The sequence below is a fragment of the Dipodomys merriami genome, unplaced genomic scaffold (genome assembly GCF_024711535.1).
Source record: "Dipodomys merriami isolate MVZ:Mamm:240054 unplaced genomic scaffold, mDipMer1.0.p SCAF_20, whole genome shotgun sequence".
NCBI classification, from domain to species: Eukaryota; Metazoa; Chordata; class Mammalia; order Rodentia; family Heteromyidae; genus Dipodomys; species Dipodomys merriami.
This window is the reverse complement of record NW_027203382.1, coordinates 24,270,744-24,295,466: the sequence shown is the minus strand read 5'-3', so window position 1 is coordinate 24,295,466 and position 24,723 is coordinate 24,270,744. Positions and strand designations below refer to the sequence as shown.

The following is a 24,723-nucleotide window of genomic DNA, read 5'->3' as shown; positions in this document are numbered from 1 at the left end:
AAAATAAGGGCTGAATGTATAAGGTAGTTGCAAATCATTCTAGCAAACCAAGTGTTGGCATGTAATGGACTTAAAGCTCTGAAAGGAATGATTTCTCAAATTCTTTCCAATGTAAAGACTGATTTAGTCTTTAGAAAATCTATAACCTGGGATTGGAAGCATAGCTCAGTTTGTAGAGAGCTAGCCAAAGAGGGAAAATGTCAGGTACCAAGTTCAAGTCCCAGTTGTTGTCATCACACTTGATATAAAAGTTCAAGTTACTAATCCAGAGTCCAAGTGAATTATGGCTAATGGATTGGGGTTGTGATGGGACCGGAAAAGTCTGTGGAAAGATGCAAGGAGTGGAATGCAGAAGTGACTGAACAAATAGGGAGGAGAGGAAGATAGTTTTGCTTGCACGCACATACCTTCTTGGATTTGCTTCCTGAAAATTGTAAAGATGACTAATAATTTTTTAAATGGGATCAAGTATAAAAAGAGAGAAAAAAATGAAGCTTAGCATCATTTTTTAAAAGACTAAAACATATCTAAAACCAGGAGCAGAAATTTTACACACACACACACACACACACACACACACACACACACACACACACACACACACACACATCAGGTCTTGAGTTTAAACCCCAGTTGTGGCAATAAAATAAACTAATAAATAAAATAAAAATACTGAAATAAGTTTATAGAAAATAAGAGCAATGGTTGAAAGAGTCAAAAATCACTAAAAAGATCAAGCATAAGAAGAAAATGAGCTGGCTCATGCCTATAATCTTAACTACTCAGGAGGCTGAGATCTAAGGATTAAGGTTCAAAGCCAATCCAGCGAAGAAAGTCCATGAAGACTCTTACCTTCAATTAACCACCAAAAGCCAGAAGTGGAGCTGTGGCTCAAATGATAGAGCACTAACCTTGAGAAAAAAATCCTAAAAGCTGGAAAATGAGGTTAGTTTCAATTTACTGTACATATGATAAGAAAAATTAAGTCAAAATATTAAAAGGAAAATGACATGACATCAGTAGAAATATGGATAATTTTTCATCTTTAATACAAAAAAACCAAAACAGGGCTGCAAATATAGCCTAATAATAGAGCACTTGCCTAGTATACCTCAGGCCCAGGATTCCATCCAGGGCACCATTAAATAAATACCTACATACATAAATAAATAAAACAGTAGCAGCTTTAGTTTAAAAGAAAGAGAACTGCTAGAGGCCATTCATTTCTTAAGTTGCCTGACTTCCCTGGGAAACAAAGGTCTTGCTGCTCAAGGAATGTCTTGTTAGATATAAATGAAGCAGAAGGCCACTCTGAAACTCCCCTAGACTGTCAAGTTCATGGCTGTCAGTGTTCTTTACACCCTAGGCAAGCAAGTTTCTGACTTTTAAGAGCTCAAACTTCTACAGCCAATAAAACAGCATGGACTGGCCTGTGTAGAATTCTTCCAAGCCCTTTATCCTTTTTACTTCTTCAACATATCCTTATTGGAAGAATAAGTTATGATGCCAGCTAATAGATAACCTTCTTGTTCAAGATCATGAAGATAGGATGCAGCTGAGCTGAAATATGAACCCAGTCACCTGACTGTTGATTGTAAACACCAACTAATAAAGTATTAAGTCTGCTACTACTTTTAAGACCTGCACCAATAGGGTTTTCACACAGATGTAAACTAACATTTTCACTTCCTTTTTTAAAAATGGTCAGTGTATTTTATTTGCATGTATGGAAATAGAACAAGGATAACTGTTGGAGTTGTTTAAAGATGTGGATGAGGGAGAGTGATAGAGGGGGTGAGGTTGTGTAGGGTTCATTGTATTTATGTGTGCAAATGTTGCAATTAAATCCCCTTTGGAGAGAGGGAGGGAGGAAGGGAGGGAAAAGAGACAGAAAGGAAGAAAGGAAGGAAGGAAAGAAGGAAGAAAGGAAGGAAGGAAGGAAGGAGGAAGGGAGAGAGGGAGGGAGGGAGGGAAGGAAAGGAAGAAGGAATCGTGAACGTGATAGGACAATATTTTGTCTCTCTCTACCTTCCAAGTTATTGACAATGAATGTAGGTGTGGACTGTTTGGAGAATGAAGAGGGAAGGGCAAGAGGGAAAGACAATGAGCAAGGATTAATAGCACTAAAATACATGGTATCTATGTATGAAGGTGCTTCAAGGACTCTCACTTGCTAGGCAGTCCACTCTGCCACTGAAGCTCCAGACAGCTCATTTTTGTTTTAGTTAGATAAGATCTTGTGTTTTTCTTTGTTGGGCTAACCTCAGATCACGATCCTTCCTACCTATACCTCATAAACTGCTGGGATCCAGGTGCATGCCCCTATCTCAGCTTATTGATTGACCTAAGGTTTCAAAAACTTTTTGGCTGAGCTGGCCTTGATCCTTGATCTTCCTGATCTCTGTCCCCTGAGTATCTGGACATGAATCATCATGTTCAGCCTAGTCCTCTTTATTTATTGGCTTGAATGAAAAATAAGCCATTCCAATTTGGTGCTTCACTAGCTTACCTTGAGATAAAGATATGCATTTTTATTACTTAAAAAACTTATTAGCATAGGTTAGTTATAAAAGGAGGTTTCATATTTTCATACATGTATTCAATGTATCCTAATAAAATTCATCCCCTCTGTATCTCTTTGTCTCTTCCCTCCCTTCTTAAAAAGAATCTCAACAGTTTCATTGCTCTATTTTCACACATGCCTATGGAGTATTTCAACCATATTTACCTTCCTCCACCCTATGTACTCACCTTCCTCCCTTATATCTTTGAAATTAGGGATTTGCACTCATGAGGCAGGTGCTCAACAACTTGAGCCATCCCATGATCCTTCTTTTTCTTTTCTAAAGATATGCTTGTTCTTATAACTTCATTTATAATAACCATTTTTTCCAGTCTTGGGGCTTGACCTCAGGACCAGGGAGCTGTCCCTGGACTTCTTTGTGCTCCAGCCTCGCACTCTACCACTTGAGCCACAGTACCACTTTTTTCAGAGTAGTTTATTGGAGATAAGAGTCTCACAGACTTTCCTGCCCAGGCTGGCTTCAAACCATAATCCTCAGATCTCAACCTCCTGAGTACCTAAGATTGCAGGTGTGGCTAACTCTGTCTTATTTAACCAAAAATCTAGAATCTTGTTGATAACTCTTCTTCAGACATGTGTAATGTAATATAAGAAAAGCAGAGTGTGTAAGTTACTCAATGCTTATTTTCAAAATAGATACTCTAAGATCTTGGTGTTCTACCTTTCTGATAATGTATTTAGGTCTCATTGATGCATTTCGGACCATAGTTTTATTTAGAATTTTACTGACACCACTTCATTTAACACCTTTTGCACTTAAAACTATGTAATAGCTCTAAAAGAAGGTATTATGTGTCTCATCTGTTGCTTCAAAAGAAGCGAAGAACTAGACTGTCAACCTGCTGTGTAATCCCTGCACAGACTACAACAGTTTTCAGTGGGAAGCCAGCCTCTGCCAAGAGCGAGGAAGAATTGCAGTTTAAACTCCACAGGGTCAAGTTCAACATTTGTTCCACTCACAGAACTCCCACTGACATCAATGAGAATTGTGTGGCGAGTAGAATTTCTCCCTCAGTTAAGTGATTTGTACATGGTTTTCTAGTTGCTAGAACATTATTACAGAAAGAATAAATAAGGTAGTGGTAGGTATGTGGTATGTGGTAGTTCCTTCTTTTTTTTCCTTTCAAAGAATCATTCTCAGTCAGGTACTACTGGCTCATGCCTGTAATCCTACCTACCTATTCAGGAGGCTGAGATCTGAGGATTATGGCTAGAAGCCAGCCTGGTGAGAAGAGCCTGCGAGACTCTTATCTCCAATATTTTCAATAAACTACCCCCCAAAAGTGCCCAAAGTGGAGCTGTGGCTCAAGTGGTAAAGCATGAGCCTTAGGCAAAAGAGCTCAGGGACAGTGCCCAGGCCCTAAGTTCAAGACCCAGGACCTACACACACACACACACACACACACACACACACACACACACACACACACACACACACACACACACACACACACACACACACACACACACACACACACACACACACACCACAAAAGAAAGAATTATTCTCAATTTCAATAAAATTCCATCTACAGCTTTCTTTTTTTTTTGGGTCCAGTCGTGGGGCCTGAACCCTGGGCCTGGGTGCTGTCCCTCAGCTCTTCAGCTCAAGGCTAGCACTCTACCACTTGAGCCACAGCGCCACTTCTGGCTTTTTTCTTTTTGCTTATGTGGTGCTGAGGAATTGAACCCAGGGCTTCAGGCATGCAAGGCAAGCAAGCGCTCTACCACTGAGCCAACTTCCCAGCCCCTACAGCTTTCTTATAGGATATAATTTATGAGACAACTAAACCATTTTTCAGAGACTGTGATAAGACTTTATCATTCCCACATTGATCTGTTTGTAATTGTTGAGATTTCTTTTGTTACCTGTGACATAAAGAGTACAACTGAATTCAGTAAATAGTCTTTGAACCCCTGAAAACGTTACCTCATAGACTATCTCATAAGTGACTGATTTGGATCATAGAGTTCTTGGGCTTATTAGACCAAAATATGTGAATCTTAATATCAATACCTCAAGTACCCCTAGATAAGTAAAAGTGGCTAAATAGGGAAAGTAATGACATTGACACTTTTTATAATTATTGGAAGGCCAACCAAACCATAACAGTGAAGCAATGGACACTATGATATCGTTTTATTGTTGCTAAGTAATATGAGACCATCAAAGTATTTTAATAAAGTCCTCATGATTTACAATTTACCCATTGCTTATGTGACTAATAATTTTTAAGGAACTTTGAGTTTGATATTGTTTTCTTATTTAATTAACATGATCACGTCAGGATATAATGTGTTAATTTATATCACAAGTGAATTACACCATTACCTAATAGCATACTTAAGTTGATCTTTAAATTTTATGATTTCAAAAGAAAATCTGAGTTTCTTAGAGCCAAGGAAATGATGTAGATTCAAAAATCTGGTGTATGTTTTGTTCAATCTTCAGAAACATTTTTAAAACAGAATGGATTGAAATTTCATTAGTTTTCTCTGAAAAGCTTTGGTACGATACATTCATATTTCAAATAGGAAGATGTTCCAGTTTTTCTGTTGTTCAGGAAAGTTTCAAAAAAAAAAACCAATCTGGGAAGGAAGAGAGCCAATAGAATCTGAAACAAAATGGAAAACAGAATAAGCAAATAGACACTTCCAGTGTAACAACCCTTTCCTTGTTCTCAGCAAGCATTTCCCTGATGGCAACAGTTGTATAATATATCCTACTTTTCTAGAGAAGCTCTATTCATCATTCTCATTGTAACTGTTCTTTCATAGAAGCATAAAATAATAACAATTACTATTTGTTAATGGTGTGTTCAGGAAAAATTCTGAGAAATTAAGCACCAAATAACACCATTATGTATGGAATGCCTATTACAGACCTAGTACCAGGCTGAGCATTTCACATATGGTATCTCATCATATAATATAAGAAACATCCAATTACAAAGTTCTAGATAAATCTGTAAGGTATATGGTGATTGCCATATACCATAATTCCAGGAGGAATCAGGTATTCTATGGGTTAATTCTGGGAATCAGAAAAGTCTTCACTGATTAGTAAACATAACAGGGTGCCCATTTTGAGATAAACACCAGATGTGTACACCAGATGTATTCACAAATTCTTCTTGTTTCTCTCACCGAGAGGTGTAACCTATGAATCTTCTTGAACATAGGTTAACTTTGGATTCTGCTTTAGCCATAAGATCTAGAGTTAATGTTATCATATGACTCCTCAGGCCATAGCCTAACAGGCAATTCAGTTTCCACTGAGAGAGTTGTAATACTTGCTCTTGAAGATATCAGCAGCCTTGAGCAATTCACCTGCCTTAAGGTCACTATGTGTGAGAAAGGCCAAAGTAACCCATATGGAAAGAGCACACATGAAAAGAGACCACGACTGCCTGCAGACTGAGATAGAGAGAATTGCCCAGCCAGCCCTAGCTGTTCCATCCTGTCCCCCTCTCTATCCTCCCTTCCCCAATTGCTTCAGCCATCTTCCCAAGCAAGGTCTTCTCACATTTCAGACTTAGATTAAATATGAGATATAATGATGTGATTAAAGACACTTAATCCAGTAAATTTTGGGGTGATTTGCTACACGGCAATAGTAATATCACATAACAAATTTCTATTTTTTAAATTCAAATACAGCAGTGTGCCAGTAGCTCATGCCTCTAATCCTAGCTAATCAGGAGGTTGAAATACAAGAATTGCAGTTGAAAGCCCTTGAGGCTCATCTCTAATTAATGACCCAAAAAGATGGAAGTGGATATGTGGCTCAGGTAGTAGAGCACTAGCTTTGAGCAAAAAAGTTCAGGGACAGTGCCCAGGCCCTGAGTTCAAGCCCCAGGATCAGCATCAAAAACAAAACAAAACAAAAAGCCCTTTGTTCTTAATGTCAATATAATTTAACCACTTATTGTCATTATGCTACAATTTATTCTAAATAGCTTTGAAATAATAATGACATAATAATGGAATAATAATCTTAGTAAAAGGTAATAATATTACCTTGAACAATTAAGCTATGAGATAAAAGTCTGTAGTTCCTCTATACTTTATATATTTCTTTCAATTTGTATCTAGAATATATTCTATTAAGCTACAACCTTAATATAATTCTTTTGTTTGTGTCTATTAGTTGTGTCTTTTGTCTTATTGTCTTAGTCATTAAACCCATTTGTTTTAATTCTTTCCTTTTAGTTCCAATTAGAGTCATTTGCTTCAGTTTGTTTTAAATTTTTGTAAACTGCTTTTTTCAAACTTTGTTTAATTTGTGAACCATTTGTTTACTTGACATCACCAAACTATATAAAAGCTAGATTCAGAGAATGCTTTCTTCTTTCTACTACTCTGAGCCTTCTTTTTGAAATGGTCACTTTTATTACTTTTAGTTTTATTACTAAATGTTTTAAAATTTTTCATTTGCTTAAGTTCACTTAGAGACACATTAAGAAATGACTTTAGGTGAAACTACTACAGTAATTCTTGGGATTAAATATTACTCAGGACAGAGGTAGATTGAGGGAGAATTCTTCTTTAGTTTTGCTTCCTACAAACCCCTTTAAAAAGAAGCAGTAGTTCTCTGTTTCTCTTTTTCATGGTCATTTGCTACATTTACTGGACAGTGCTCACCACTTTTTAAAACAGTTAGAAAATAGAATTCATAATATAATATATATTTATATATTATATGCATATATCTATATATATGATTTAAGAGGAAAATTAGTGACAACTATATACCAAAATATTGATGCTACTTCTTTACAGAGTATGATTTTAGATTATTTAATCTTAATTTTTATCTACTTTTTCTAAATGATGATATGATTACATAATATTAAAGAAGAAATGTGTTTTCCTGACATAAAAATATAAAATAGTGCTGGGAGTGTAGCTCTGTAGTAGAGTGCATTCCTAGAATGCATGATATTCTATGTTCCATCCTTTGTATTGCAGGAAAAACAAGAAAGAAAATAGTCATTTAAAAATGATAACTTAGGGCTGGGAGGTGGCTCAGTGGTAGAGTGCTTGCCTTGCATGCATGAGGCCCTGGGTTTGATTCCTCAGCACCACATAAGCAGAAAAAGCCAGAAGTGGCACTGTGGCTAAAGTGGTAGAGTGCTAGCCTTGAGCTGAAGAGCTGAGGGACAGCGTCCAGGCCCAGAGCTCAGGCCCCATGACTGGCAAAAAAATAAAAAATAAAAATGATAACTTGAATATAGAATTATTGTTTAATGAGTATAGAACCAGCGTCTGTCATAACCAAAAGTTCTAAAAATGGGTAGGTGTGGTAATTTTACAGTCCTGTAAATGTACTTAATGCCTGTGAATTTTACACTTAAAATGTTTTAAATGGTAGTACATGTATTATAGTACTATATAATATTATAAAGTGTTACATAGTATTATATTTGGTGAGTGTTTCTCAAAGGTCCATGTGTTAAGGGGTAGGTTACCAGCCTGGGACACTATGGGAAAGATATTGGAAACTTAATAGGTGGGACCTAGTAGAAGGAAGAGGAGACATGCTGTTGAAGGGGACATTGGGACCCCAGTGCTCCACCCTCTCTGTCTCTTAGCTTTGGTTCCCACCATTACTAAACAGACAAATACACAGAATAATAACTATAAACTATTTCTTATTGAGAAGTTAAATAAACATTTTATGTACAATATGTCATTTTGTATTTTCAAAAGTCCATGAGATAAGTGTTAGCATTATTCCCACCTCTGGTTCTCAGCTCCACCCAGACCTGAGCTCCTCCCTGCCCTAGAGTGCCCACCCTATAGCTGGCCACTCCCTCTCTTCCCCCCAGATATGACTGCACACAGGACCTGCCCGAGAGCTACCCACCTGGATAGGGCAGATGCCATATTGCTCCCTCTCCAGGATATATGGTCCCTCTAAGAAACCTTATAATAATCTTTCCCCTATGCCTGCCTGCCTCCCTCTGCATGGTCCCCTAGGATGGTCATGATGGATCCTAACAATAACTACCGTTATTATTTCCCTTTTAGACATGAAGGAACTAAAGTAAAGAATGTTTAGGCAATCTGTCAAGAACTACTTAGCAAGTATGTAGCACAATAGGCCTTGACTCGAGGTCTGTTTGGCATAAAATCATTGCCCTTCACCACCTAGGTTCTAGCAGTCTGACCACATCAGCTCTATGTTGCCATATAGGGATTATTACACAGCATTTCTGTGTAACAAAATTCTTTCATAACTTTCCAGTTATGAGTTTACTTAAGGAGTCTGTTGTGTTTACTTTTGAGTTTCTGTTGTGTTTTAAAAACTGATTACTAAGAGTTTCATAGAAATTATTCACATTCTTATTATTCATTTTATAATCATTCTAAATAATGAAAATTATGATCCATTTTCTTTGTTTTGGTTAGAGACCTTGTCAACAAGGAGTTGTACTTTACAATGCATTTTAAACACATTTTTCCAAGATGAAGCCAGCAGATTTCTGGAAATACAGGAGAACAGAGTCATCCAATTATTGTTGTAAACAGAATTTGAGCATCTGCAGGGTCTGGAGAGAAGATTAGGGTTTGAATTGGGCCTGAGTTTAAAAAACATAGTTAACGTATTTTTTCTCCCAATTTGCAAGTTTAAATTGAAATCTTTTATTTATTTATTTATTTATTTATTTATTTATTTGGTCGTGGGGCTTGAACTCTGGGCCTGGGCGCTGGCCCTCAGCTCTTCAGCTCAAGGCGAGCGCTCTACCACTTGAGCTACAGCGCCACTTCCGGTTTTCTGGTGGTTTTATTGGAGATAGGAGTCTCACGGTCTCTCCTGCCCGGGCTGGCTTTGAACCGCGATCCTCAGATCTCAGCCTCCTGAGTAGCTAGGATTACAGGCGTGAGCCACCAGCGCCCGGCTAAATTGAAATCTTTTAAAGTATACTCTTTATAAATCCCACTGGTCCTCACACTCCATATTCTTAGAAATGTGTTTCTGGTTAAATGTTGGTAGAATTTTGACCCACTGAGGTCTTCAGGCATGCCTTAGAGGTCCTACAAGCATCTTGGGATCAACCCACTCCCTGAGATACTAGTGTGAGTTGAGATCCTGCAACAGATGTGACCGAACTTCTCCCTCCCTCTACTCTCCTTCCCCTCTCTTCCCCTCCCTTCCCCTCCCTTCCCCTCCCTTCTCCTCCCTTCTAGCCCTTCTCCTCCCTCTCCCTCTCTCAATACTGGCTGTTTCCATTTGCATATCCTAGTAAAGCCCTCTTTTTGTCTTAGATACATTTTCAGATAGGTCTTCCATTTGTTTTGCTTTGATTTTTTGCTTTTGTTTTGCCTGAACTAGCTTCAGACTGTCATCCTCTTACTTATACTTCCTGTGTGGCTAACAGCATGGTCAACTTGTTGGTTGAAATCTTACTTTCTTCTCCAGGCTGACCCAGATCCACCATCATCTTTTTTTTTTTTTCAGTTGGCTTATATTAGTTCTAGAGAGGGGGATTTTATTGTTATATCTCCACATATGTTTACTCTCTATAGTCCAATCAATTATACTTTTTTTTTTTTTTGGTTGGTTGTGGGGCTTGAACTCTGGGCCTGAGCACTGTCCCTCAGTTCTTTAGCTCAAGGCTAGCACTCTACCACTTGAGCTACAGTGCCACTTCCGGTTTTCTGGTGGTTTATTGGAGATAAGAGTTTCATGGACTTTCTTGCCCGGGCTGGCTTTGAACTTCGATCCTCAGATCTCAGCCTCCTGAGTAGCTAGTTTTTTTTTTTTTCTATCACACTCCCTGTCCCCCTTCCTCTACAAAATTTCATCCCCAACAGGTTTTTTTTTTTTTTTTTGTTCCATTTCTGTGATCATCTGGATATGCAACAGCTGGAGATGCAGGAAGCTATCTAGGGTTTGAAGTGCAGACGAGTAGCCACAAAGTGTAAAAGGGAAGAAAACAAAAAAAGAGGAAGCTTGCTTATAACAACATTGCAACGCATTGGTTTCATTTTCCCAAATAAAATATACTAATGAAATCATTTCAAATAAGGAATGATGTTTCTAGAATTATTAAAAAACAAATGGAAATTGTGAACATTGAGAAATCACCACTGGAAGAAATATGAAAAGCAATTAAAATTATCAATATTAACCACACGGTTAGTATGAGGATGAGGAAGTAAAAATTGGTGCCAACAATTTGTGCAGTCATGCAGAACTGAGCATGTAAGTAACTCAGTTCATCAGAGTCAAATGAGGATAATGAAATAAGCCATTGGGATATATAAGGAATATATAAAAACTTGGAAGAACACACAGAAACCAAAACCTGGAAGCCTGACTTTCTTATAGACCAAAAGATTAACCATTGAGAATATTTCCCACAGCCCTAGTTAAGACTAAGGGATGTCCTTCATCAGTTTCTATTGCCCATAAATATACAAATAAACAACACTAGATATTTCCTAATCTGAAAGCTACAAACTCACTAAAAGTCATGCACAGGCAATAACTGCATGTGACCCTTCTCCTTTTTCATGGAAGGAAACTGTAGCATAGAGATTCCAAAAGAGAGGCTAACTACCATGTCAGTCATACTTCACATTAAAGTATACTTGTTAAAGCTTGGCACTGGTGGTTCATGCCTATAACTAGCTACTCAGGGGGCTGAAATCTGAGGACTGCTGTTCAAACCAGGTTGGGCATAAAAAGACTCTTATCTCATAGACTAAACAGCAAAAAGCCAGCAGTGGAGCTGTGACTCAACTGATATAGCATCAGCCTTGAGTGAAAAAAACAAGCAACACATGAGGCCTTTGTTCAAGTCCCAGTACTGGTATAAAAATTATTTAATTATGGGTCTGGGAAGGTGGCTCAGTGGTAGAGCGCTTGCCTTGCATGCATGAGGCCCTGGGTTCGAGTCCTTAGCACCACATAAGCAAAAAGAAAAAAAGCCGGAAGTGGCGCTGTGGCTCAAGTGGTAGAGCGCTAGCCTTGAGCTGAAGAGCTGAGGGACAGTGCCCAGGCCCAGAGTTCAGGCCCCACGACTGGACCCCCCCCCAAAAAAAAAAAAAAAGAATCTCATGGACTTTTATGCCCAGGCTGGCTTTGAACAACAATCCTCAGATTTCAGCCTTTTGATTAGCTAGGATTACAGGCATGAGCCACTGGCACCCAGCCCCCTATATCTTTATTTAAACTAGGGGTCTTTAACTTCAATTAGTTACACTGGACAATTCTCTATGGTGGGGGCTGATATTACCAGCATCTCTATCTTCTACTAAATGTCTAAAGCATTTCTCACTTGTGGCAACCAAATATATCCATAGCTATCATTAAATGTTCCCTGTAGAATTAAAACTGGTCCTACTGGAAAAACACTGATTTATACTAATACCAACACAACTTTGCCTTTTCTGTTGTATAGATACCAATAGAGAAGTTAGCCCAGGACAGCACAAGAAGAAGCTAGTTCAGGACAAAGAAAATGTATTGCACATAATCTACAGTGTAGATAATGAACAAGTAATTCATAGGAATTAAATACAGGGCTGAGAGTAGCTCATTAGAGCCAATTGGTAGACAGTGAGTGATTGAGGTTGATATAAATACCGGACATAGTATAATCACCTTCCGGGCGCCAGATCCTGGCCACTGAAGATCAAATCAAGTATTCCTTTTATAGAACACCATGACTTGATACACATTGTGCAATGAGAGCTTGCTTGTTTTTCAGTCATCAGCAGCTGGCATAGCAGAAAGGCTGCCAGACATTTGGGTCAAATAACCAATCGCAAAAGGCAAATTGGGCCTGAGAAGGTATAAAGATGATGACTAAGGAGTTTATGAAGCAATCACTTTGAATGTAAATAGAAATGTGGTATTTCTGTCATCCTTAGACAGCATATGTTATAGCTCTTTTTATGTGTCCACATGTACTTTATAGACAAAAATCTTATTTTTATGAGAATCTTTTTTCTTTTTCTTTTTTGTCAGTCTTGGGGCCTTTTGAGCTCTTGAGCTCTTTTTGCTCACGGCTAGTCATCTACAACTTTGAGCCACAGTGCCACTTCCTTTCACCTCATGATTAATTGGAGATAAGAGTCTCAGACTTTTCTCCCTGGGCTTAGAACTGTGATCCTCAGATCCCAGCCTCCTGAGTAGCTAGGATTACAGGTGTGAACCTCCAGTGCTGAACTTTAGTTCAGTTTTGATAAGGTCTTATACTTTTGTCCATGACTAATCTCAGACTGCTTGATTCTCTCATCACCTTTTTCTACACAGCTGGGATCGTAGAGGTGAGCCACCATGCTTGGCTTGTTTTCCATATAGGGTCTTACTAATATTGTTGCCCAGGCTGGCCTTAAACTGTGAGTTTCCTGTCTCAGCACCATGAGTCGCTAGGATTACAAGTATATGTTACCAAGCTAAGATCTCATTAACAGATTTCTATTTATCCACTTAGACAAAAGCCTAACATTAAGAGATGTATCCTGGAATTGATCTTTGAATCTGCTTTACACAATAGTGTAAATTAGTGTAATTAGTGGAACTAATTAGTGGAACTAGTGAAAAAATCCCAGAAAAGATACTTATTGTATATATGACACAGTACTTGCCTGTAGAAAGTATGTTTTCATTGAATGAATGAGTAAATGAGTTGATGGATTTAGAAAATGACCATGTTAGGGATAAAGTCATTCTGGCTAGGAAAAAAATTCTTTTTTAAATTTTTGTGAGATTGGGACTTGAACTTGGTTCCTGATGATTTGCTCATTAGCTGGTGTGCTACTAACTGAGCCATGCCTCCAACCCTGAAAAAAAGGTTATTTGAAAATATTAAAAAGGTAAAGCAGTTTGTCCAAGCTCAGCCCATGGAAAATAGGTTGAGCTGAGTTACAAGTTAAGAACCTCTAAGGCACTTAACCTCTACTATAGGTAAATACTCAGAAAAGAATTGCTAACAGTACTAAAAGCAAATTCCTGCCCTTCAGAGGAGTAGTCCATATATAAAAGAGACCCATAGACAGGCATTGGTGACTCATACCTGTAATCCTAGCTTCTCAGGAGGCTGAGCGGTGAGGATTGAGGTTCAAAGCCAACCTGGGGTTTGTCCACAGGATTCTTATCTCCAAATAATCATCAAAAAGCTGAGAATGAAACTAGGGCTTAAGTAGTAAAGCATTAGCCTTGAGCAAAAGAGTGCAGAGACAGCACCCTGAGTTCTAGCCCCAGAACCAGCACATACATCTACACACATATATGTACACACACACACACACACACACACACACACACACACACACATACACACACACACACACACAAGAGACCTGATAGCTTTGGCCTTTTGGCCAACCACAATCTCAGTCAAGCTCCCAGCATGTAGTCCAAAGTGGGATGAACTGCCTGTGACCACAGGAATACATATAGGAGAGCAGTGAAAGTCCTGTTAACCCCATACCTTTCACTTCTCTCTTTCTCTCTGTGAACAAAGTCTTGGACAGGATGTTGAAAGATTCTGTTCCTTTTGCTTGAGGCTCTATGTTTTACCATCATAAGAAGTTTTTAGGCTTCTTCTTATATAAAAAAAGTAACTAAGAGTCACTGGCAGCCTGTAATCCTAGCTACTCAGGAGGCTGAAATCTGAGGATCAAGGTTTGAAGTGGAAGTGTGGCTCAAGTGGTAGAGTGCAAGCTTTAAGCAAAAAAGCCAAGTGAGCGTGTGAGAGTCTTAACTTCAAGCCCCAGTGTGGGGCAGGGTCGATTTTAAGTATTTTTGATTTCTAACCCTTTGCTTCAGGCCCAGTTCTTGTTCTCTGACTGTTCCCCTTATTTGGCACATTGGACTGTCTGTTACTTCTGGTTTATCCTGTTTTGGGAAATGGTCACCAAATGCTGATGCTTTCCATTCCTAAGACCATGCCAGTGGTCCTACAACCACTCTAAAAAATTCTTCTCATCTGGATCCAGGCAGGCCCTTAGTAATCCATAAAGAGAATTGGGCAAGTCTTAGTTTATTCTATGACTGAACATTTTACTTGGTTGTGGGAATCTCATTAAGATGACATCGAGGACCAGGGATTGTGGTATGTGCTTGTAATCCCAGCTACTCAGGAGGCAGAGGTAGGAGGATCATGTTTGAGACAACCCAGAGGAAAGAAGTCTAAGACCCTGGCTGGAAAGAGAGAGAGAGAGAAAAAGGACTCATAGTATGACTCAAGTGGTAGAACACTTACCTTGCAAGTATTCTACCCTGAGTTCAATCCTTAACACCAAACAACAGACACACAGCTATTGAAAACAAAAATAATGAACTATTTAGAAAACATACCACATGCACAGACCAGCATAGCCAACAGACCAACAAATAATATGTCATACAGTCATCTTTAACTCCCATTTCCTTCTGGGGGAACAGGAAATATTTTCCTTTCTTTTTTGTTTCTCTCTAATTCTGTTAGAGAGAAATGAATCTTTGCAAAAAATGTTGTTTTTTAAAAAAAGAATATGTTATATAAAGGAAAGCTAAAAAAAGTGAACTAGACAAGAAATGGAGGAAACAACCTTGGTGAGGTGAAAGAAGTAGAAGCCTAGTTCTATAGGTGAGCAGCTTCTTCACAAGAGATGGAATGAAAGCCTTAATCTCATTTTACAAATGGGAACTACAAAATGGATGGGAGGTCTAAAAGGGCGATGAGGGCCTGATAGCAGGAAGAACTCAACCATCAAAAGACATCTTTATTGTTCATGCATAATGCAATTCAACTCAAGGGGCTGGGGAGGTGGCTCAGTGGTAGAGTGCTCACCTAGCATGCATGAAGCCCTGGGTTCAATTCCTCAGTACCACATACACAGAAAAGGCTAGAAGTGTTGCTGTGACTCACATAGTAGAGTGCTAGCCTTGAGAAAAAAAAAAAAAAAAAAAAAAGAAGCTGAGGGACAGGGCCCAGGCCCTGAGTTCAAGCTCCAAGATGGCAAAAAAAAAAAAAAAAAAAAGAAAGAAACACAAAACTCAAATCACTTTATATATGAGAAAACATGGATTGGACTGTCTTTGTTTTAAAAAAAATTATTTTAGAATTCATATGGAACAACAAAAGACCTAGAATAGCCAAAACAATTCTAGGGAATAAAGACAACATGGGAGGGATATCCATGCCGAACTTCAAACTCTACTACAGAGCTATAATAACAAAGACAACATGGTACTGGCACAAAAACAGACACGAAGACTAATGGACTAGAATAAAAGATCCAGAAATAAATCCACAGGCCTACAATCAGCTGATATTCGACAAAGGAGCCTTACAAATACATACACAGCCTCTTCAACCACTGGTGCTGGGAAAACTGGGCAGCCACATGCAGAAAACTAAAAGTGGACCCCAGCCTATCACCATGCCCCAACATCAACTCAAAATGGATTAAAGACCTTAACATTAAACCTGAATCTCTGAAAGGACTGCAGGACAGAGTAGGAGAGACACTTGAACTAATAGGCACAGGAAGGAACTTCCTGAACAAAGTACCAGGGTCACAACTAATGGAGAGAGACTCGACAAATGGGACTACCTTAAAATAAAAAGCTTCTGCACAGCTAAATCTATCGCAACCAAGCGAGAAAGACAACCAACTAATTGGGAAAAAATATTTACCAGCAATATATCAGACAAGGGGTTAACATCCAATGTATACAGGAACTCAAGAAACTAATCCCTCCCAAATCTAACAAACCAATTACTAAATGGGTAAGGGAACTAAAGAGGGACTTCTCAGATGAAGAAATAAAAATGGCAAAGAAACACATGAGGAAATGTTCACCATCCCTGGTGGTGAAGGAAATGCAAATAAAGACAACCCTGAGATACCACCTTACCCCAGTCAGAATGTCCCACATCCACAAATCAGCCAATGACAAATGCTGGAGGGGATGTGGAGAAAGAGGAACCCTATTACACTGCTGATGGGAATGTACACTTATATAACCACTTTGGAAAGCAGTCTGGAGGGTCCTCAGAAAGCTAAAGATTGACCTCCCTTATGACCCAGTCATACCACTTCTAAACATCTACCCTGAAAAACAGGAACCAATATACAAGGACACATGCACCTCCATGTTTATTGCAGCACTGTTCACAATAGCTAGGATATGGAAACAACCCAGATGCCCCACCACAGATGAATAGATTGTGGTATCTATACACAATAGAATATTATGCAGCCATTAGAAATGACAAAATAATGGCATTTGCAGGGAAATGGATGGAGCTCAAAGAAATCATGTTGAGCCAGGTATGCCAAGAGCAAAGAGACAAACGGTACATGGTCTCCCTGACAAGTGGATGTTAAATCCAAAATGTTAGGTAATATGACAAAATTAACAGGACTTAAGAAACAAAGAACTTCTACTCATCTGGTCAAACCATTACTAAATAACCCCATGCTGCTGAACACATGTATGGTGTATATGTGTACACCGTTATATGTTATAGACCGTGATAGACAATTTGCTCCAGGAAAGTTAGAACGAGTTTGTGACTTTAAATGAGCATCATTATTCCACAATACTGTGAAATTTGGAAATTATGTAATCACTTAATTACAATAAAAAAATTATTTTTGTTCCAGTTCTGGGCCTTGAACTCAGGGCCTGAATGCTATCCCTGAGCTTTTTTGCTCAAGGCTAGTGTTCTACTTCCAGCATTTTGGTGGTTAATTGGAGATAAGAATCTCACAGGCTTTCCTGCCTGGGCTTGATTTGAACTGTGGTCCTCAGATTTCAGCCTTCTGATTAGCTAGAATTATAGCTAGAATTACAGGTGTGAACTATTGTTCCCTGGCTGAATTGTCTTAAAAAAAAAAAAAACTAAGAAGATTGGCTGTAGGCATGAGAGTGAAATAGGACAGAGAAGAGAGGAAAGTAATCTATAAATATTCTTTAGTCATCCTAATTATCTCTAAAGGTTAGAATGTTTTAGGGTCAATCTCTTTGAAGATAGTGTTAATTTTTTTTTTAATTTTTAAAAGAATAGCTGGGAGCCAGTGCCTCAGACCCATGATCCTAACAACTTAGGAGGCTGAGACCTGAGAACTGAAGTTTGAAGATAGCCCCAGGCAGAAAAGTCCATGAGATTTAGTACCCAAACTAAAAAATAATAAAAGTTTTTTAAAGACTAGAAAGGAAATAATGTTCAGGAAACAATGAAAGCGTATTCTGCACCGTTCAGGTGGGAGAAGAGAGAAGAGAAGAACATGTATAGTAGAGGTTCTCTGACTAGACTAGAACAAGAAATGTGTGAGAAGCTGGGACACTGGTGGCTCCCACCTGTAATCCTAGCTACGCAGGAGGTTGAGACCTGAGGATCATGATTCAAAGCCAGACTAAGCAGGGAAGCCCTTGAGACTTATCTCCAATTAATCACCCCAAATACTGAGACTGTAGCCAAGGCTCAATTGACAGAGCACTAAGCTCTACCAAAAATTCTTGGGGATAGCTTCCAAGCTGAGTTCAAGCTCCAGGACTGGCACATGCACAATCCCCTCCCCCCCCAAAAAAAAAACCCAACCCAGCACCGCCACCACCACCAACACAACAACAATAACAGTAGTATATGACAAGCTGGGCGCTGGTAGCTTACACCAGTCATCCTAGCTACTCAGGAGGCTGAGACCTGAGGATAGGCATTCAAAGCCAGCCCAGGCAGGAAAGTCTGTGAGACTCTTATCTCCAAAAAACCGGGAGTGGCACTGTAGCTCAACTGGTAGAGCTCCAGCCTTGAGCAAAAATGCTCAGGGACAGTGCTCAGGCCCTGAGTTTAAGCCCCACAACTGACCAAAAAAAAAAGTATATGGCAGAAGGGATAGGAAATATGAGATAATGATAGAGCAATTGATGAGTTAGTCTTATTCTAGCTCCTATGATATTTATTAAAACAATTCAAGTCCCAAACATCTAAATGTTCTTAAATGTTTACTCAAATGTAGAATGAGATCTGGAAAACAATTATTATCTATAAATCTATGTTAGCTTGTTTCTAGAATATCTAATGCTATTGGACACTTTGCTAGCAAGTCTATGATAGTATTTATGGACCTGATATGTCTAAATAAACACCAAAAGTAGCATCCAAAGTATCAAGATACTTGGACATATCATTCCGTATTTGTAGTATATAATTATAAATACAATGATTCTGTATGTACAAGAAATCGGTTGTATTGTCTCTAGGAAGTAGTAAAGGGCAAGGGCTAAGGTAGCAAGGAAAATTTTTCATTTTATACCTTTTGGAATCATCTGGTACTCAACATGAGCCAAATAATTAAAATAACATTTGTCCCTGACTCTTTCAATGTTAAAATTAATATCAAATCAATATTAAACCTGAATAAAAATCAATGTTAAAATTGAAACACTCTCTATATAATTCAATTGATCTTACTGTTGTTTTTATTTTTATTTTTATTTATTTTGGGGGGGGTCCGGTGGTGGGGCCTGAACTCTGGGCCTGGGCGCTGTCCCTCAGCTCTTCAGCTCAAGGCTTGCGCTCTACCACTTGAGCCACAGCGCCACTTCCGGCTTTTTTCTTTTTGCTTATGTGGTGCTGAGGAATCTAACCCAGGGCCTCAGGCATGCAAGGCAAGCGCTCTACCACTGAGCCACCTTCCCAGCCCTTTACTGTTGTTTTTAATTGCTCTCATATTCGTACATAATTTGGATCTTTATTTAAGATCATTGACCAAAATTACAACTGGAGCCACCTTGTTTGAAAACAGTATCTTAAACCAAACCAGGGTTTTATTCTGTTTCCTTGCCATTTGGTCATTGTGATTCCTTGGTAGAAAATTTGCTGAGACATACATGGCTGTAATTTATTTATTGACTCAATATTTTTATTATCTTTAACTAGCTGTACAAAGGAGTTGCCATTCAATAAAGCAGTCGTGCCAGTAATTTCAACGATCATTTCTCAAATGAGTTCAATATTTTTCTATTCCCACTGTCACTAACTTGACTTGGGATATCAGATGCTCTCTTCTAGCTCTTTGCTCAGGCTCCTTAATAATCTCTCTGTAGTCCTTTTACCCTCAAGTATTTCTCAACATTGTGTCCAGCAACCTAATCATGTCATTTCCAACAGACCCCTTAGACGAGTCTCTTTTGTCCTCGGGAGCAGTCAAGACTCCCTTATATGACTCTACGAACCACTCAGGATGTGGTTCCTGCTTCTTTATCATCTGTGGCCACCCTCCCCTTCTGAACCTTAGCTTTTCCATTCTTGGAACTCACCATGGCCTCTTGGACTCCTCAAACAGTTGGCTATCCAATCATCGCCTGAGAAACTGTTACTTATACTTCAGTTCTTGTAGAAATGCAACTTCTGGGGCTTCTTACCAAGTTAAAAACAAAAAAAATCCTATGTGCTTCCAAAGCACCTTGTGCTTCCTTTCTTTTTTTTTTTTTTGGTCTGGTCATGGGGCCTGAACTCTGGGCCTGGGCGCTGTCCCTCAGCTCTTCAGCTCAAGGCTATCGCTCTACCACTTGAGTCACAGCGCCACTTCAGGCTTTTTTCTTTTTGCTTATGTGGTGCTGAGGAATCGAACCCAGGGCCTCATGCATGCAAGGCAAGCACTCTACCACTGAGCCACCTTCCCAGCCCTGTGCTTCCTTTCTTTGTCTATTATTTCATTGTACTATATTTTACTCTCCCTGATTCCAACAAGACCTTGAGTCCATGCACTCATAGCTATATGCCCAGATCTTACCACAGGTTCTAGAATAGGTGAGCACTTAAATAAATCAGAAGCATATTCTGGAGAAAGGAGATACTTTGTCTTATAAAAAAAAACAAATAATAGTATTATTTTGCCATATTGATAATGGAGACTAGCCTGTCAGGAACAATGGAAGATTATATCATTTTAATTTATTAAATCGTGTTAATATAACTTTGCTTATAAATATTGCCTTTACTGAATTCCTAGAAGGAAGGCATTAGGATGTTTCCTTTGGGTTGATGGTTTATTTATATTTAGGACACATTAATAAGGCTTGCTCTCATATTAGAAAATTCTATTATGTAGCCATTTTAAGTAGCGTAAGGGGCTAGCACATTGGTGACTGACTTGTATTTCTGATAATTAGTGATGTTGAGTAACTTTTCATGAACTCATTGGTTCTTTGCATGTCTTCTTCCAAGAAATGTCTGAGAAATATTTTTGTCTGTTTCAAAAGTTGGTTATTTGTGTTTTACTACTAAGTTGTTTGGTTTCCTTACATATTCTGGCTATTAACCCCCATAGATAGTTTGCAAATATTTCTACTCCATTCCCATACACAATGCAGAACATTTTATGTCGTAAATGAAACCAGATATAAAAAGAAAAAATGCTACACATCTTACTTGCATGTGGAATCTAAAGGAGTTTAGTAGTAGTAGTAGTAGTAGTCGTAGTAGATTCATAGGAGCAGAAAGTAGAGCAGCGGTTACCAGAGAGAATGTGAGAATGGAAGAGGAAGTTAAATAGAAAGAATATTCAAGTTCTCCATTGCATGGTAGGTAAGGACATATTTCAGAATAACTAGGAGAAAGAAATTTGAAAATTTTAAACAAAGTAGTGAATGTTTAAAGTGATGGATTTGCTAGTCACACTGATTGGTAATTACACAAGGTACACATGCATCAAAACAACACATTGTACCACCAAACTTTGTGTAATTATTGTGCTAATTGAAAGTAAAATTAAGTAAAAGAAAAAGTTGTATTATGAGTATACCTGAGTGTCTAATGTTATTCGATGAGGACTTTTTTTTCTGTACAAAGTGTTCCTGAATAATCTCTTTCTAGTTTGTAGTATTTTATCCTAATATGGACACATTACATTTTGTTGTTGGTGGTGGTTGTGGGGCTTGGACTCCGGGCCTGGGTGCTATCCTTGTGCTCTTCAGCCCAAGGCAAGCGCTCTACTACCTGAGCCATAGTACCACTTCTGTTTTTTTGGTGGTTAATTGGAGATAAGAATCCCACAGACTTTCCTGCCTCGACTGGCACTTGGAGATGGCCAAAAGTAGCTGGAATACAAAGCAAGATCAGGTCTCAGGAAAAATAAAAGTTTAACCAACAATGTATAATATGAATTGTATTTTATGAGGCAAAAATCTTGTTATAAGTATTCTCGCCCATACATATATTTGGATAAAATAAATCAGAAACTAGTTTTAAAAAGAAATGAGCCTATGCTGGTGGCTTACTCTGTAATCCTAGCTACTCAGGAGACTTGAGATCTTAAAGTCCTGTTAAAGCCAGTCTGGGCAGGAAAGTCTGTGAGATTAACCACCAAAAAGATGGAAGTAAGGCTCAAATGGTAGAGCACTAACCTTGAGCAAAAAAGCTCAGGGATAGTGAGTGCCCAGGCCCTGAGTTCAGACTATGATGGCAAAGAAAGGAAGGAAGGAAGAAGGAAGGAAAGAAAAAAGGAGGGAAGGAGGGAAGGAGGGAGGGAGGGAGGGAAGGTGCCAATGTAGCAAAATATTAAGCTTTCTAGAATATGACATTATGAATAATTTTTGTTTTATTCATTCAGATTTTTCTCATGTTTCTTTTACATGTGGAATAGTTAACACTTTGTAATCAATAAAAATGAATAGATGTGAGGTCTCTTGAGTTTTCAATTTATGAAATGAGTGGACACATCTTGAATGTAGACTGTGTTCCCTATTCCCTTGACTCTGGTATGCACAATTGTTGTTTTTTCTTTCCTTGTGCAAGAATGCTGTTTTTCCTTCTGGATATAATTCCATAGAAAGCATTTGTAATGAGTCCTTGTGTGGTTGCCAACTTTGGTCATCAGTACTTGTATGCTTTAGGATATTCAGAAAATCAGTTAGGACCTCTCAGTTAACCATGCATTCTAATACAAATAGAGTGTTACGGAAATCTGTTTCCAGGAGCTTGCTAGATTTTCTAACTAATCAAATTTGTTAATGGTAGAGAAAGTGCTTAGTAGATGTCCCAGAAAAGCAGTCTTTCCTTATGCTCCTGATGCCCAGGGAAAGGACAAAGCAACACAAGAACTGTTTTTCCCTTCTATTTCGTTGGTCTGTATTATTTCTTACCCGAACAAAATGCTTAGTTCTTTTATGAATTCCTTTCTCTATTAGTCACTTTCCATTATTGTAACAAAATACCTGACATAGTCAACTTACAAAGAGAGGGAAAGTTTATTTGGACTCACAATTTCACAGGTTTCAGTCTATGCTCATTTGGTCCAGATGCTTGTGAGCCTAGGCTCATCATCGTGGTGGGAGCATGTGGCACAGGAACTTTCTCATCTCATGGCAGCCAGGAAGAAACAGACAAAGAGGAGGCTCCTTTTAAGAGCCCACTAATGATCTAAAACCTGCTGAGCCTCCTTCCTAAAGGCTCTGCCATGTCCTTATTGCACAACCTTGGGAATCAAGCCTTGAATGCACAGCACTTATCTGAACAATGGTGCTTCTCTCTATAAATAAAATGCTTAAAACATGGCACTTCCGCCGGGCGCCGGTGGCTCACGCCTGTAATCCTAGCTACTCAGGAGGCTGAGATCTGAGGATCGCGGTTCAAAGCCAGCCCGGGCAGGAGAGACTGTGAGACTCCTATCTCAAATAAACCACCAGAAAACCGGAAGTGGCGCTGTAGCTCAAGTGGTAGAGCGCTCGCCTTGAGCTGAAGAGCTGAGGGACAGCGTCCAGGCCCAGAGTTCAAGCCCCACGACCGACAAAAAAAAAACAAAAACAAAAACAAAAAAAACATGGCACTTCCAACAGAACAAAGTTAATGTCAGCTTTTCACAGGTTGCTTGAGAGTTGTTACACTATGTTATAGAAGTAGTATTAGCCTGGCAGAAATAACTATAGTAAGCATTTGTACTTCTCAGAGCACTCTTTAAATAGGGCATTAAGAATTGGGCTCCAGTGGCTCAGACCTGTGATCCTAGCTATAGCGAGGAAGCTGACATCTAGAGGGTCAGTTTGCTCTTTTCCTTTCCTTTCCTTTCCCTTCCCTTCCTTTCCTTTCCTTTCCTTTCCTTTCTTTTCCTATCCTTTATCTCCTCTCCTTTCCTTTCTTTTCCTTGATTTTTTAAGACTGGGTTTTGCTATGTAATCTAACTTAGGATCCTCCTGCTTCAGCTTCCTGAGTGTGAGTATTATAGACATGTGCCAGCAGGCTTTGTTTTTGTCTTTCTGAGTGCATTTCTGTTACACTCTAGCTGACCTTATTGAAGAAAATCAGTTCATTTTTAAAGAACTCATGATCGCTTTTTCCAGTGGGTTTCATGTCATCCTAGTATAGGCTCATCCACGTCATCATCCCAGTATAGCTCACCACCAGAAACATGGCATGTGCCATGTCACGATCTTCTTCCCATATCCTCTTTTTGTCTTTAATATTTTTTACCATCTACCTGTCAACTGTCATCTTTGACCCATCTCTACCATCATTTTCTTCCTCTAAATGCCAAGTCTTATGCATTCTACTCACTAAGCATATTTCAACTTATTTCTCTCCATCATCACTAACCATCCATACCAGTATCATTTCTTATTTCTTTTTTTCTTCTGCTTCAGGCTAGCCCTCTACCACTTGATCCATGTTTCCACTTTTGGCTTTTAGCTGGTTAATTGGAGATAAGAATTTCTCAGACTCATCTGGTTGGAATGGCTTCAAATCAAGATTCCCAGATCTCAATACCCTGACTATCTAGGATTTTAGGTGTGAGTCAAAGAACCTGGCTCATACTGGTATCATTTCTTGTCTCAGTCACTGAGAGTCATAAATATACTCCTTTACTTCAGTATCTGTCCTCAAAGACCCAGACTATACATGATAGCTCAAATGATTGTTTTAAATCAAAACCATCCTGATACCAAGTACATAACACACACACACACACACACACACACACACACACACACACACACACACACACACACACACACACACACACACATACACACTAAATTTCTCAACCTGGCGTTAACAGCCTTTTGTGTGTGGTGTGTGTATGTGATGTGTGTGTGTGGTGTGTGTATGTGGTGTGTGTGTGGTACTGGGGATTGAACTCAGGGCCTTGTGCTTGCTATGCAGGTGCACTTTTTCTTGAACCATACC

At 38.9% G+C, this 24,723-nt stretch overlaps 1 long non-coding RNA gene across 1 annotated transcript in view; it reads right to left on the bottom strand.

The window, feature by feature from the left end:
- Positions 1 to 4,779: 4,779 nt before the first annotated feature.
- Positions 4,780 to 24,723, bottom strand: part of LOC138832956 (uncharacterized) — a 31,466-nt gene continuing 11,522 nt past the window's right edge. The window contains exon 3 of the long non-coding RNA XR_011373746.1: positions 4,780 to 5,199. This is a non-coding gene — a long non-coding RNA (uncharacterized lncRNA). The remainder of the gene's footprint in view (positions 5,200 to 24,723) is intronic.